Source organism: Bos javanicus, chromosome 5 (assembly GCF_032452875.1).
Source record: "Bos javanicus breed banteng chromosome 5, ARS-OSU_banteng_1.0, whole genome shotgun sequence".
Taxonomy (NCBI): Eukaryota; Metazoa; Chordata; class Mammalia; order Artiodactyla; family Bovidae; genus Bos; species Bos javanicus.
Window position 1 is genome coordinate 110,531,048 of NC_083872.1, and position 15,532 is coordinate 110,546,579.

The 15,532-nt window shown below is 49.2% G+C and overlaps 1 protein-coding gene across 1 annotated transcript in view; it reads right to left on the reverse strand.

Moving 5' to 3' along the window:
- CSNK1E (casein kinase 1 epsilon) overlaps positions 1-2,626 on the reverse strand; it is a 36,917-nt gene extending 34,291 nt beyond the window's left edge. The window contains exon 1 of the mRNA XM_061418502.1: positions 2,540-2,626. The gene's annotated coding sequence lies outside the window, so the exon portion shown is untranslated. The remainder of the gene's footprint in view (positions 1-2,539) is intronic.
- Between the last annotated feature and the right edge of the window lie 12,906 nt (positions 2,627-15,532).

Here is a 15,532-nt window from a genome sequence, read left to right on the forward strand (position 1 = left end):
TATTGATATGTGCAGTTATGACCAACTCAGTTACAGGAAGCAGAGCCAGGCTTGGTCTGGGCCTTGGGATGAGCCCTGCTCTGATGGAGTGTGTCAGTTGCAGACTCAGAACCCAGAATGAGTCATTAGAAATCAGTGTGACCAGGGTTAAGGACATCAACAGGACATCAGCAGGATATTGACATCCCAGAAAGCCCTGATGGTCCAGGCAGAAGATGACAACAGGTGTGCATCAAATCAGACACCATTGTAGGCTAAAGAGGCAGCAGTAATGGGAACCAACACTTGAGTTAGCATGGCCAGGATTGAATCTTGGCTCCATGTGAGTAATTTATTTAACTTTTTGTGCCTCAGTTTCACCATCTGTAAAATGGGAACAATAAGGGGACAATTTCATAGTATGGCTCAAAAGCACTTAGAAAAAGAGGCTGGCAAACCTCTTGAGAGGACAAGAGGCTCTCAACAAGTCTTAGTTCTCAAGTTCTGTGAATTGGAAGGCGACTTCCCCGATTCTGCTTCAGAACATCAGAGATCCCTGACACCCTCGTTATTGTCCTGGAGTGACAGGCCTGGCAGAAACAGACAGCCTCAAGGGAATTCCCCTAATGGTCCAGTGGTTAGGACTCTGCGTGTCTACTGCTGGGCCCTGGGGGATTTGATTCCTGATCAGGGAACTTAGATCTCGAAAGCTCCGCAGCTTGGCCAAAAAAGAATAAAGAAAAGATAAAGCCTCAGAGGATTGTAGACCCTCAGTACAAGATTTTCTTAGTCCTCAGGAGTTCCTGCCAGGATTCAGAGTCCTTCTCATCCAGTGGGAGCGGGCTGTCAGGGCACATTATGGGAGAGCCAAATTAGAAACACAGAACAGAATGTCCCAGGTCAGGAAACAGATGATTCGGAGAGTATGGATTTCCCACTCTAACTGAAGTGTGGCCACAGCCTAGTGAAGCTGACAAGTCCCAGACCCCATCCCCCTGAAGATGGCTAGGGGTCAAGAAGATGAGGGGCTCAGAGTAAGGGTGTATGACCAGAGACAGACTATGTCCCTGAAAGTGGAAGGAGGCCCTGGCTAGCTGTGGATAGGCAGGCCTGGCAGTGGGTACTAAGTAGGTAGGTGAGGAGTTATTCTCCCCATTTGACAGATGAGAAAATGGAGGCTCGCAGAACAGAGACATCTGTTTTCTCTAAGCACAACTTAGCCTGGTATAAGTGCAGCTGGTGACTCAGCCCTGACCTCTTCCTCTTCCTACACTGAGTAGTCTCTGGTGTGGAGGCCCCTGAGGGTATTAGGAGCCTGGGACTCCACATGTACTCTGTTACTGCTGCCTGTGTGGATCCTGAACAAATCACCTGTGCTCAAGCCTCAGTTTCCTTATCTGTACAAGGGGCTGACGACTAAGCTCCACTTCTGCCCACTCTACTTTTCTTGCAATCCGCTCACTCTGAACTCTTTCCAGAAGCTGAGGAGCTGAACCCAAGGAGGTGGCTGGAGGTTGCCAGCAGGGCCTTAGGGGCCCTGTCTGTGCCTGTCCCAAACACAGTGGATGGCCATGCCCATCTTTCCCAGACCCAGAGGCCTCTCCATTCTGAGGTTTTCCCCAAGAACCCATCCTCCATCCCCAACTCTTCCTCTACTCCACTCATTGAGCAGTTTCCACTGGTCCAAATCCCTCCTCCAACCTCACAAACAAGTGGACCCTTTTTCTGCTGGAACCATGGGAGCTGGGTGGGAGATGGGGATTGTCTACATAAATTAGCTCACTTAATCCTCACAATACCCTGGGGAAACAGATTTATGTAGCCATTTCTCAGATGTGGAAACTGATGCTTAGAGAAAGCAAAGATCTTTCCCAAGATTCCTTTGTTGAAGGCCTCCTTGACCTAGAGCCCATGTTCTTTCTATTATACATCTCTGTCCCCCCTTCTAATCCTTCCTCCAAGTGTTCAGAATGGTACCCAACTACGGCCCATCCTTCAAATGTAACATTATGCAGCCATTAAAAATAATGATTATACATACTGGAATGACTAATAACAACACAAGAAAATGCATATGACACAATGTTAAGAAGGGAAGACACAAAACCTGTAAATACAGTATGATAAAGTTGCATTACAATGATTGCCTCTAGAAAAAAGATTGAAAGGAAATACATCAAAATAGCCAGAGTTGTTTTGCTTGTGTGTTAGTACCATGGGTGATTTCTTTCCTACTTTTATCCAGTTGCCAAACAATCAGTGTCTGTTACTTTTACAACAAAGAAAAGATACCGTGTAAAAAAATAATAATTTGTGGTTGAAATATTTGGAAATCTGCTATTTCCCCGTCAGCTTCCCCTCCTTCAAATCCCTCCAAAGGCTACGCTTTCAGTACACCGTGACTATAAACAAGAGATAGGTAGTTTGGGGAGAAACCAGTACCTCCTCGCACGCCGGACCAGCTCCGCTCTTAGACCAGGCTCTTTTCTGGGTCCAGTGAAGACTCCCACCCCAGACCCTCCTCTTAGCTCCCCCGGTTGGAGCTCCTGCGGACGCTCACCTGACACTCGTGGGCTGGCCTCCGATGCCAGATGCGCACACCTGTCCCTCCAGGTGAGGACTCTGCGAGCGCGCCGCGCGCAGGAAGGAGGGAGCCGGCCAGGGGTGGGGCCGTGACGTCACCAGATCGGTCCCGCCCCCGACTTCCCGGCCACTCCCCCGCTTCCAGGCCCGCGGGGATTCGTGATTCTCGTGTTTGCGGGGTGAGGTGAGGCGACACTTCCCCCGACACGCACACCTCATTCGGACTGGGCCCCCAGCCATCCATCAGCGGTGCCTCCAAAGTGCGACCCTCGCGGGTGGGCGGACTGAGAGGGGAGGTCCCACCACCACCCCCAAATCCCTCTGCTAACACAGAACTGCTGAGTTCTCAGATTTCAGGTTCACGTCAGCTGGGGTAAGGAGTGATCGGAGGGACGGGGGTAGCCTGTGATTCCCCCCGAGTATTTTCTTCATTTCCTACCCCGCTCTCTGTACTACCCTCTGACCCCACCTCCTGCTAAGGGTGTGCGTGAACGGCCAAGAAGGGTGATTCCAGCTCTTGGGTATCAGGGAAAATTACCTGCCATCTGACACCCATAGTCAGAAACTGTTTCCATCTTCTTTGTATGATCAGAGCCTGTTTATATTTGGCAAAGTTCAGTGTTGAAAATTCTAGCAAAACGGTGGCAAAAATCAAGAGCACCACCGGGTTCACCTCTCCAAGCCCTTTGAAAATGTGCTGGCCCTTGGGCTCCGTGATTTCCTTCTGAAAATCTATCCTGAGGAAGTCATTCAGGCATACGTGTCCCCTGTGGTGTTCCTTATTGTGGTGAACTTGGAACTAGTTCAAGTGTCCAACACCCGGCTTAGGTGAACAGCACAAACACACAATCGAATATTATGCAACCATTGAAGAGTTATGTTTACAAACAGCTAAGCATACAAGGAAATATGTTAAAATATTAAGAGAATAAAAGCAGGCTGTAAGTGAGTGGTGACAGCAGGCTTAGTTGTACTTTAAAGCCAAACACAATTTCCTGCATGGGAAAGAAAGCTTAAAGAAAAAGTTCACTGTGGTTCTTTCTGGGTAGGAGCACTATGAAGCTTGTTTTTTATCCTTGTTTCCTGTATTTCATCTAATAGGATCATTTCACTTTTATAAAGTCCCTCTATCTCTTTCTTAAATAGTTCCCATTAATTGAGCACTTCCTATAATTTAGAATAAGCCCCTTTCATGCAATCCTTGCAATAGTCCTGAAGAAGCAATGAGTAGTCTCTCCCTCCCACCAGGAAGCCTCGAGGCTAGCGTGACCCTGGTAGGACCCTGGGGTGGGGTCAGAGGTGGGGCACAGACACAGCTTCGGGGAGACCAAGCTCTGAGGTTGACAGGTCAGATATTTCAGCCTCCGCAGTTAATTTTATAGCCTTAATGTATTCTTCTGATTATAAAAGCAGCATCTATGTTTTTACAGAAAATTGAGAGTAAGCAAAATGTAGAGAAGAAAAGTCAATCCTTTCACCACCTTATCTTTTATTATGGAAATTTTAAATAATACTAAAAGGTAGAGGGGATATAGTATAATCAACCCATATACCTAATACCAATTTTCAATAAATATCAACATTTTTTATTCTTGTTTTATCTACCCCCCCACATTAAAAAAAATTATTGGCATATAGTTGATGTACAATGCTGTGTTAGTTTTAGGTGTACAGCAGAGTGAATCAGTTATGTGTATATAGATATATCCACTCTTTTAAAAAATTCTTTTCCCATATGTGCCATTACAGAGGACTGAGTAGAGTTCCCTGTGCTATGCAGTAGGTACTGATTAGTTACTTATTTTATATACAGTAATATGTATGTGTCAATCCCAACCGCACACACATTTTTTTAAAGAAAAATACAGAGATCATATTTCACCTATAAATACTTTGATAATTATCTCTAACAGATAAGGAATTTGTTAAAAAACAAAACATAGGCCCACACACAACTATTAGAACAGCTGTTGAAAATAATACATTTATTTTGTTAGATCATTTAATATGCAGTCCATGTCCAAATTTCCCTAGTTTATCTTCAAAGTATCTTTTTATAGTTGGTTTCCTTGAATCAGAATCCACACAAGACCCACATATTATATATGTTTGATAAATCTTTTAAATCTCTTTGTTTCCTTGAGATGTAATTCACCTATCATAAAATTCACATATCATGTACTTCACATATCATTTAGAAGGTGTACAATTTGATGGCTTTCAGTAGGTTCACAGGGTTTTGCAAGTACTACTTTATCTCTATCTAAGCCCCTAAAACTTTTATCATCCTAGAAAAAGAAACCCCATACCCACCAGCAGTCACTCCCCATTTCTATGCTCCTCCAGCCCCTGGTGACCACTCAGCCACTTTGGTCTTTTGCCTACTTTGGTTATTTTACATAAATGGGATCACATGATATGCGACCTTTTGTGTCTGGTTTCATTTGGCATCATGCTTTCAAGTTTCCACCATGTGGCCACATATATCAATCCTTTTCATGGCTGAATAATAGTCCAGACCAAGTTTTCCACCATCTAGAATTGGTTGACTGCATCCCTGCGGTGTCTTTTAACATGCTCCACTATCCTCTATGTTTCTCATAATCTGGTAGTTAGATGTAGATTCTAAAAACTGAAAGCTTGATTTTTTTTCATTAATTAATTTTTATTTATTTATTCATTTGTTTTTGGCCATATAGCATGTGGGATCTTAATTCCCCAACCAGGGATTGAACCCAGGCCCCCTGTATCAGAAGGCAGAGTCTTAACCACCTGACCACCAAGGAAGTCCCTTGAGGCTTGATTTGATTTGGATTCAATGATCCTCTCAAGAATGTTTCATGGATGGTGTTGTATCCCTCCAAGTGTATCAGAGAAGGAACCACAGGCTGGGGTGTTCCACCATTTAGCAATGCTAAGGTTGATCAGTGGCTTTAGGAGTCATTAATCTCATCCTTCTGTTTTAGAGTTCCCCATCAAACTTTTACCCAGTGATTTTAGCATCCATTGAGGACCATGAATTCAGTCTGCTAGTTCATGCTACAGTTTATAGATAAAGAAGAGAGGAGAAGTGGTATGCCCAGATCACAGGGTTAGTGATAACCAATAGCTCCCACGTTAGACCCTTACTATATGCCTGGCGCTGTGCTGAGCACTTTACATGAACTGACCCATTGAATCCTCTCAGTAATCCTTTGTTGGCTTTATATTCTGATCTTCCTTTTCAAATCAGGAAACTAAGGCCCAAAACTGTGCCCTTGGTAAAATTTGGTACTTCATCTCAGGAGATACTAAAAGACAGAGAAATGGGAAAAAAACAGTGTTGCACTTCCCTGATGGTCCAGCGGTTAGGACTTCGTGCTTCCACCTCAGGGAACAAGGGTTTGATCCCTGCTCTGGGAACTAAGATCCCATATGCCATATGGCACATGCTCCCCCTCAAAAAAATTCAACATAAATAAATACATAAAAATTTTTAAAAGCACTGTTTTTTCTTGCTCTGGTAAATATAGGCATAGACAAAGTGATCAGAACTATAGAGAAAATTTTTTTTTTAATTTTAAAGATGGGACTTCTCTGGCGGTCCAGTGGTTAAGACTCAGTGCTTTCACTGCTGTGGGCCTGGGTTAGATTCTGGTTCAGGGACCTGAGATCCCACAGCTGTGCAGTCGCAGCACAACAAAGCAAAAAGACCCATAGAGTCATGGAGTCTCCCCAGAGGAAGCATCACTAAGCTGGGCCTTTAAGCATGCGTCGGAGTTTGTTGTGGGGAGTAAAGGCAGAGGAATGAGCCCACCATTATGAGTAAGGCCTGAGGTGTGATTTGGGCTGTGGCCTACGACTCCATTCCTCACTGTGGACGTGTGATCACAAACGTCTGCCCTGGGCAAGAGGGAATAGAGGGAGGGTGTGGCTTGGCCCTGCACGTCCTGAGAGTATGCAGACGTTATTACGCAGTGAACAGTGCAAAGAGCACTGGACCAGGAGTCTGATGATGAGTGTTCAGGGGACCATGAAGCCTGACTGCTGTCCCCAGGTAGCGTCCCCTGCCATCAAAGGCCTAAGGAAGCCTGCTGAAACTTGACCTGGGGGTCATTAGCTTCTATCCCAGAAAGGAGAAAGTCTAACCTCATCCTCAGCTCCAGCTCCAAGGTTCTGACTGGAGGGATCCCACCCCCAGCTCAGACCCCTGGGCCACTGAGTGAAAAGAACCTCCAGCAAATTCTAGTTCAAAATGTTCATTGTAATATATATGTCTTTGCTTCTATGTGCATAGACTCTGGAAGTTTCCAGAAGAAAAATGTTTACGGATCACCCTTTCTTTAAAATATGAAGAGCATGTAGAAATCAGTAAGGAAAAAACCCAAAAATATAACATAAAAATGACTAAGAAAAAGGAAAGACTGTTCACAGAAAAGGAAATGCAAAGATTTCAGAAACTTAGAAAAGATGGCGGCCTCATTCAAACTAAGAAAAATGCAAATTAAAGCTACACAGAGATTCCACTCTCACCCATCAGGTTGGGAAAGATACAGAATTTTGTTAACACACTGCTGACCAGGCTCTGGGGTAACAAACCGCTTCATCCCTAGGAGAGTAAACAAGTACAGTCCTAGAGGAGAGCAATGATGACTCTCATCAAAATGATGACTGCGCATTTCCTTTGCCCTCAGAATTCCAAATCCAGGCATTTACCTTTCTATTGTCACACAGGAGGGAATTAGCTTATGTAAAGGGTTGTTTGGGGACTTTCCTGGTGGTCCAATGGTTAAAACCTCACCTTCCAGAGCAGGAGGTGTGGGTTCCATCCTTGATTGGTGAGCTACATGCTTGGAGGCCAAAAAAATCAAAACCTAAAACAGAAGCAATATTGTAACAAATTCAATTGTAATTGTTGTTGTTCAGTCCTTAAGTCAAACCTCACTCTTTGTGACCCCTTAAACTGCAGTACACCAGGCTCCCCTGTCCTTCACTATCTCCCAGAGTTTACTCAGATTCATGTCCCTTGAGTCAGTGATGCCATCTAACCATCTGATCCTCTGCCACCTCCTTCTGCTTTTGCCTTCAGTCTTTCCCAGCATCAGGGTCTTTTCCAATGAGTCCGTTCTTTGCATCAAGAGGCCAAAGTATTGGAGCTTCAACTTTGCACCAGTCCTTCCAAAAAATTCAATAAAGACTTTTTAAAAAATGGTCTATGTGAAAAAAAAAAGAGGGGTTTGTTTATATCTGTGAATGTGTGTGTGTTGGAAATTTATGTCCATCAGTAAGGAGCTGAGCCTGGCAGGCTGCAGTCCATGGGGTCTAAAGAGAGTCGGTCATGACTTAGCAACTCTAACAGCAAAATAGATCATAGAACATTCATCCAGTGGACCATAATGAGGTCATATAAATGAATGAGGAAGTATTTTTATGCACAAATGGGGAAAGATCTATTAATACATGAAGTATTGTTCAGCAGGGGAAAAAAAAACAAGTTTCCGAGAAGAGTATGTAGTTTGTTATTATGTAAAAAGACAGCGAGGAGAAAGAACGTGCATTTGTCTTTTTCTATCTATCTATCCATCATCCTTTTTTAACCATGATTTGAGATGTGTGGGGTCTTAGTTCCTTGACCAGGGATCGAACCCATGCCCCCTTGCAGTGGGAGCACAGGGTCTTAACCACTGGACCGTCAGGGAAGTCCCTTTTTGTATATTATATGAGTATCTCTGGCTGGCAATATTTGAGGCTGATGCTGTTGGGGGCTTCTCCAGGAGAAGAAATGGTGGCTGTAGGAAAAGGCATGGGAGGGAGGCTTTTACTGTATCCTCCTTGGTAACTTTGGAATTTTGATTCATGTGAAAATATTTTCCATTCCAAAAACTATATTAAATTAAAAATTTAAGAAGCCATTTCACAGTAAGGGAAACTCCATGGATCAACAGAGTTTGCAGGTTCCTCTCCTACAATGTCCCTGGTGAAGAAGGGAATGAGGGGAAAAGGGTGCTCTCGCCTTGGTTCCCTGTTTTAATCTTCACAGCTACCTCCCCATTTTTCAGATGTGAATACTGAGGTTTAGAGCTGGAGAAAGACTCCCTGAGGGCACAAGGCTGGCGTGCATGGGGCAGCCAACATCCTGCTCATATCTATGGCTCCTGCCCTCCCACTGACCGTCCCAACACCATGTCACCCCAGCTGGCCAGTAGGCGTGACGAATTTCTCATTTAACTGGTGCCGGCCATCTTCATCCTGAACTTTCTGGTGGTTTGACCAAAGTGGACTATTGTTTGCCTGAATTACACTTTATTTTAAAAAAAGAAAGAAAGAAAGAAAAGGATAAGCTGTTTGCATGAGCAGTCATAGGACTGGAATGACTCCGGGCTAGATTTATCAGGGATTTGACTGGACTGGCCTGTTTATTAAATTATCTTGGAGTTTACTTTAAATTTAGCAGCATTTGGATTCACTGACTTTTTGAATAGGCCTGCATTTGGAAAGAAATTCAATTAAGTGGTTCTCTGACTCAATTAATGGGATTCTTTTTCTGATTGAATTATGGCAGTTTCTTTCAAGACTTGATTTGCCTCCTCTCTGAGGCTTTTTGAGACCTTACCAGGGAGTTCTGGGGGAGATGGAGACTCTGACCACTTCAGGTTCACTCTGGGCAGCGCTGCGTACTCTGGGACCCCCTCTGGGACCCCCCTACATCCCCCTCCCATTTGACAGCATTCACGCCTCCTTGTTTGGCTCCCTGGTTCACACTGGTGATGGGGAAGGGTTTCCAGAACTGTTAGCCCCTCAGGCTCTCAGCTCTTTGGGGACAGAGCCTGTGGATTCACCTGGTCCCAGTACTTGGCACCGGTCTTGGCCCAAAGCAGGGCCTCAGGCCAATCAGGAATAGATGATTCAACAGAAGGGACCCCAGGTATTCTGACTCTAAGGCCACAGGACACAAGCCTCCCTCCCATTTAGGTCTTCTGAGAGAAGGCGGGGGCTTTCTAACCCAACCTACGATGGGGTTATATCCCAAAGCCGCCCACCGCTCCAATCCCATTCCAGCCAGCACCTAATGTCCACTAACACAGATCTCTAAAGTGCGCCACCCTTTCCAGTTTACAAAGAGCTCCCCATCCCCTCTTTTCAATCTCATAGGAATGCACTGAGATGTGGGTTCTTCTCCCTTTAGACCTGACATCCCTGGGGCTCAGTGAGGGGCAGGGCCTTGCCTAAGATCACACAGCCAGCAGGTAGGGGATGTCAGGACTCCAGGCTCCTGGAGGGCAGGGCTGAGGTCGGAAGGTGTGCAGGGCAGAGGAGAGACTGTAGGGACAGTTTGAAGGGTGGAGGGAGGAGGGCTGGGTAGGTCTGCAGAGCCCAAGGCCTGAGCTGTGAGATGAGGCAGCAGAAGGTCAGGGAAGATTCCACAAAGTCCTGGGAGGTGAGGAGGTGACTGGCAGTCGCGGGAGGAGGAAATGGATGTGGACTCACCCATTCTAATATCAGTAGACCTGCCAGGGCTAGCCCTGGGCTGGGCCTGGGAGGTGGGCAGGAGCCTGGCAGGACACTGCCACCTGCCAGTCTCAGGAGGGGCACAGGCTGCCATGAGGAGGCGCAGGGGGATAAGTGTCCCTCAGCTTGGAGGATGAAAAAAGCTCCCAAGGAGGGAGAGGGCAGCTTGGCCTGGGAGGGTAGTCGGCGAGGAAGAGGAGTTTGCCTGGCAGGGAAATGTTAATCCTGCTGGCCAAGGCTTATTGGTGCCTGGCCATGTGCCTGGCTCGGCTCTGATCTATGCGCTTTCCATAGGCTGACCCGGCCCTCATGCCAACCTGGAAGCAGGTGCTATTAGCATCCCCAGTTAATGGCTGGAGAACTCTGATGTTGAGGGCAGTGACTTGCTCAAGGGCACATGGTTGGAAAGAGCCAGAGCTGGCTTTGAACCTGGGCAGGAAGGCTCCTGAGCCTGGTTCCTAACACACTGCATGGCCTCGCAGCACATGGGATCACCGGGCCGGGGGATGACCAGACTGAAGCTGAGAAGACTAGAGTTTGAGCACCCCCACCCCTGTGCACTCACATCTGTGCAACCTTGACCTCTCTGAGCCGCCACTTCAGATGGGGGAAGAATTCTGCCCTGAAGCTTAAGGAGCTAGAGCCCTGTCCGAGCACACACCAGATCCTCCGTAAAGTGGGGTCCCCTCCCTCCCTCTCACCCCTGAGGAGGTTGGGGACAAAGACTCACAGGGGCTTCCCTCCAGCCCCTCCCAGGGTCTAAAAAGGTCTTCTTGTCCAGCCCACTGTGTGTACAGAGAGCAGGCTTGTCTCCAGCCAGAGATGGGCCCTCCAGAGAAGGAAATTCTTTCAACTTCTTGATGATGACAGGGATGATGGTGGTGATGAAGATGATGGTAGTGATGAAGAGCATTATGGCGGCAGTGATGGAGCTCTGGCCCCTCCCTGGCATTCTAACAGCCCAGGGCGGGTTCAGCTAAGTGCTGGGCATAGCTTGGGGTGGGGTGTGTGTGTGTGTGTGTGTGTGAGCACCTAGAAAACTCCACCATGGGGATGATGGCCTTGGCCCTGTCAATAAGGTCATGGCCCTTGATGATTCTGCCTGCCCCGCCCTTATGGCTCTCAGACAGAGCAAGCTCCATGGAACTGACTTCCCAGGAGGCCACATTTCCTAGAAGGCTGTAACCAATATCCAGAGAGGAGAGACACTTGCCTGGAGGTCACAAAGCAAATCTCAGGGCAGGAACCCAGGGCTCCTGACACTTAACTCTCCACCAGTCCCACTTGCTCCCACTGAGTTAAGAGGGTGGACAGGAGAGCTGCTTTAAACCAATCCTTCAGCACATTCCACCTGAGCCCCTTCTGTGCACTGGCTCCAGGAAGGGCCTGGAGTTGGTGGACACTCAGCCCTGCCCTGCGGGTCTCCAGGGAAGCTTCCCCAGTGAGCTAGACAGGAGGCACTCAGAAGAGGAAACCAGGTCATCCCTGGAGGATGGAGGAGGGTGCTCCCGGGGGAGGAGTGCGAGGGCACAGGATGAGGGAGGGAGCAGGACTTCCAGAAGCAGAGGCTCCTATGGGGCCACTCTGGGAGGTGTGCACTGGGTACAGGATCTGGTGCAGCCCCCAGAGGAGTGATGGCAGACGTCTCCTGGGGCCGGAAGCCTTGAGTGCCAGACCAAAGCTTCCGGATGGTATCTTCCAGACTGTGGGGGTCCCAGGAGGTTTTTAGAAGGGGACCAACCTGAGGGTCTTCTCAGAGGGCATAGCTGTGTGTGATAGCTGAGGCAGGAGGTCCATAAGATGCTAGGATTCCCTGAATTCAGTTACATTTTTTTTTTTTTAATGAAAATTGAAAGAAAAAAAAAAAAAACGCTGTTCCCCTTGGTGATTTCTCGGGTCACATGGGGAAGCAGCTTGCAGGGTCCCTGTAGGAGACAGGTCAGACCCTAGCCTCCGTGCTAGGGGTGGGAGCCAAGCTGACCTAGCTTCAAGCCCCAGCCTGTGCTCCCTCCTGGTGGCCAGGGCTCAGGGCTCATGTCTAAGCCCGGAGGTGCTATGGCGCCACTTCTCAGAGCAGCTGGAACATCCAGTGAGGCAAGGTCCGGGCCAGGCTCCCGGCAGAGTTGCAGCAGATATCCCCTCTGCCCTCCTTTCCTGTTCTGAGGTGGGCAGGGGACAGCTCAGAGGTATAACCAGCCTGGAGAGAGGGAGGTTCAAGTCCTGGCCCCACCTCTGACCCATGAACATAAGTATCTTCTTCAGCCTGTCCGGGCTGCTATCTGTGCTCATGAGAAGGGCCATGCTCAGGGGCTGCGGAGGCCACCCCTGGCTTCCTCCTCCCTCTTGAGGGAGATGGAAGGACCTGGGTGAGGTTGGCCCCGAGATGACATTTCGAAGAGGGTCAAGTGGAAACAAGTCCTGGCAGCCAGGTCAGGCTCCTGGTGCAGACCCTCAGGAGGCAGTGAATGGGGGCTGTTCTCTGAGTCCAGGAACTTCCACGGTGCCTGTGGAGCCTCCCCTTTCTCTGGCTATACACACAGAGTGAACTGCCAATTCTTGTTCTGTTTAACTTTAATTTTTTTCAAGTCAAGGTGAGGGGTAGGAGTGGGGCCGCTAGGTTCTTAAACCTCCAGGGAGTCAGTGGAGGGAGCGCTGGGCAGAGAGGGAGGCTCAGCTGCCCTGTCCTGGCGACACAGCAGGCAGATCCCCTCCCCTTTGGGGACGAGTTGCATATGGGGATCTCCAAAGGCAGGGCACTGCAGTTGGAGTCAGGAGTGACCTCAGGGCCCTCACCTCCCTCTCCTGGCTCCTTTTCCCCACCTGGGCCTGAGAGGTTTCAGTCAGGCCAAGACAAGACTCTGCTCTGTGAGCAGGGACACCAGGCACAAAAGGCACTCTCCATTTGTTACTGAATCTTGCTCAGGGATTGAAAGTTGCTCAATCGTGTCTGACTCTGCAACCCCACGGACTATACAGTCCATGGAATTCTCCAGGCCAGAATACTGGAGTGGGTAGCCTTTCCCTTGTCCAGGGGATCTTCCCAACCCAGGGATCCAACCCATGTCTACCACATTGATCCAACCCAGGTCTACCGCATCTCGGGCAGATTCTTTACCAGCTGAGCCACAAGGGAAGCCCAAGAATACTGGAGTGGGTAGCCTATCCCTTCTTCAACGAATCTTCCCGATCCAGGAGTCGAACAGGGTCTCCGGCATTGCAGGCGGATTATTTACCAACTGAGCTACCAGGGAAGCCCTGAGTCAGGGATTACCAGGGTCAAAAACACCCTTGCAGGGACTTCCTTGGTGGCACAATGGGTAAGATTCTGCTCCCAGTACAAGGGGTCTAGGTCCGATCCCTGTTCGGGGAACTAGATCCTGAATGAAAACCAAATAAGAAGCCTTCATGCCACAACTAAGACCCAGGGCAGTCAAATAAGTAAATAAATACACAATTTATATTCACTTTTTTTTTTTAAGGCCCTTGCAGATGGCATAGTCCATTTGCTTGATGGGAAAAGTGAGGCTCCGTAGATCGCCTGGGTCCGCGGGGGGAGTCAGGGCCAAGCCAGACCCAGGTCCAAGTCCCCTCCACCCCGCGACCCGCCTTTCCCCTCGCCCACCCCCAGAAGCTTCCCCCCCCCCGACCCCGCCTCATTCCAGGCTGCCTCCCCGCGCTAGAACTCGGGCGGCGGGCAGGAGCGCGGCACAGAGGGCGCTCACCTGCTGCCCCCAAGTGGCCGCCGCGGGCGCTGCAGGCGGGTCGCGGTGGTGTTGCTCGGTCTGGGTCAGGCGGAGAGCAGGTGCTTGTTCGGGCCAAGCCTAGGGCAACGCGAGGGCCATGAGCAGAGAGAAAACAGGCCCTGACCGCCCCAAAACTCCCTGACTGAGACTGCGACCCCGAGAAGTGCCCTGAACGCGTTCACGTACAGCTGGGAAATTAGGGACGCTTCTGGGAGGCGATGTCATTTGAACCGGTGGCCCTAAGGGCCGGTGACCCATCTCTCTGCCTTGGAGGGGTCCATCAAGAATCTGCCTGAATGGTGTGCTAGCCTGAAAATCATGAGGCTTTGCAACCAGGGGGTGTTCCCAGAACTCAGTGGCTCAAACTACGGCTCTGACTGGGGCTCACTCTTGAAGAGCTTGCAACTTTGTGAGAGTGGAAGCCACACGAGCTCTTTGCTGGGAGAAGCTATAAAACTTAGTGACTGTATTCAAGGGCAAGGAAGGGGCAACGTCCAGGGGCAGCTCAGGATTCTGGTCCAGGAGATGGGGGTTGTGGGGCTGGGTGCCTGAGAGAAGGCCAGATGGGGGCACTGAGCTGTTGGGGCCTTCTGAGCTGGAGGAGTTGGGGAAGCCAGGGGGAGGAGCCCAGGATGGACTGTAATCACAGACATCCTCCCTGTGACAGTTGAGGTAATCTACCCACTTGACAGATGAGATCACTGAGGCCTAGAGTGAGGAGAGAGGTCAGATCAGCCAGGATTGCTGGGTGCTGAGTGTCTGAGCTACAGGAACTCAGCTATCCCAGCCCCTGGATAGGCCCTGAATCTTTACTTTCGGAAGACGCAGGATCTTGGGGAAGAGTCCCAAGGAGAGGACAGGGGAGGCTCAGAGCCCCTATGGAGACAAATAGTCAGCCGCTGACTCCCTGTGTAGCCTTGAGTATATCTCTTCACCTCCCCAAGTCTCAGCTGTATGTGTACTCAGTCACTCAGTAATGTCCGACTCTGTGCAACCCCGTGGCCTGTGGCCTGCCAGGCTTCTCTGTCCGTGGGACTCTCCAGGTAAGAATACTGGAGTGGGTTGCCATGCCCTCCTCCAGGGAATCTTCCTTACCCAGGGATCAAACCTGTGTCTCATACTTCTCCTGCATTTGCAGATGGGCAGGGCTTCCCTCATAGCTCAGTTGGTAAAGAATCCGTCTGCAATGCAGGCGATCCCGGTTTGATACCTTGGTCGGGAAGATCCACTGGAGAAGGGATAGGCTACCCACTCCAGTATTCTTGGGCTTCCCTTGCGGCTTAGCTGGTAAAGAATCTGACTGTAATGCGGGAGACCTGCGTTCGATCCCTGGGTTGGGAAGATCCCCTGGAGAAGGGAAGGGCTACCCACTCCAGTATTCTGGCCTGGAGAATTCCATGGACTGTATAGTCTGTGGGGTCGCAAAGAGTCAGACACGACTGAGCAACTTTCACTTTCACTTCTTTACCACTAGCACCACCTGGGAAGGCCATCTCAGCTGCTCACTTGTGAAATGATATGAAATAGCTTCCTCTAGGAGGTTGGGAAGATTTAGACGTTAAGAGGTATGAAGGTGCCAGACCAAGCGGCAGGTGGCTTGTAAGCCTGGCAGGAAATGAGCACCCCTCCCTTTCCCCTTCTGATTGGAACAGCCTGGAGGAGGCATGCCTTGAAGGTAAGGACGGATTCAGAGAGATCCAGAGTGAACCGCTTGGCTCCCCTACCACCAGGGGTCCCTG